This window comes from Cariama cristata, unplaced genomic scaffold (genome assembly GCF_000690535.1).
Source record: "Cariama cristata isolate BGI_N322 unplaced genomic scaffold, ASM69053v1 scaffold2916, whole genome shotgun sequence".
Classification (NCBI taxonomy): Eukaryota; Metazoa; Chordata; class Aves; order Cariamiformes; family Cariamidae; genus Cariama; species Cariama cristata.
Genome location: NW_009622483.1, coordinates 1,995 through 2,447, shown reverse-complemented (window position 1 = coordinate 2,447; position 453 = coordinate 1,995). Strand labels below are relative to the sequence as shown.

Here is a 453-nt window from a genome sequence, read left to right as displayed (position 1 = left end):
CATTGCCCCGCAGGGTGCCTCCCTGCCCTGGGGCAGCCCTTCTGGAGTCCGGTGTCCCCTGGCTGCAGCCAAAGTCCCTTTGCCCTCTGCAAGCTCCTCTTGTGTTATGGTAAAGCCTTGCTGTCTTGGGCTCCCAAGAATTTGGCGCAGCAGTGGCAGCTGGTGCTGCCGTCCCCCCACTTTGTGGTTTGCCCTGCTTTCCTCCCCAGACCTGAGTGGACCCCAGAGTCCCTGGGACCCATCTGTCCTGCGTGGGGAACCCAGCCCTGAAGCTCGCTTCTCCTGGCTTCCCAGGGGGCCGTACCCCTGAGCCTGGACTGTGAGAGTCGGGATGGGAGTTAAGCCGCTGGAGTGGGTGTCAGCTCCCAGGGCAGACGGGCAGCTTCTCTTCTCCCAGGTGCTGCTGCCCTTCACGAACTCCAAAAGTGCAGCTGTGCGCGCAAGGGCCTTGCG

The 453-nt window shown here is 63.4% G+C and overlaps 1 protein-coding gene across 1 annotated transcript in view; it reads left to right on the top strand.

The window, feature by feature from the left end:
- Window positions 1-453, top strand: part of LOC104163344 (uncharacterized serine/threonine-protein kinase SBK3-like) — a gene marked incomplete at its 3' end in the record, with an annotated part of 16,491 nt that overhangs the window by 14,057 nt on the left and 1,981 nt on the right.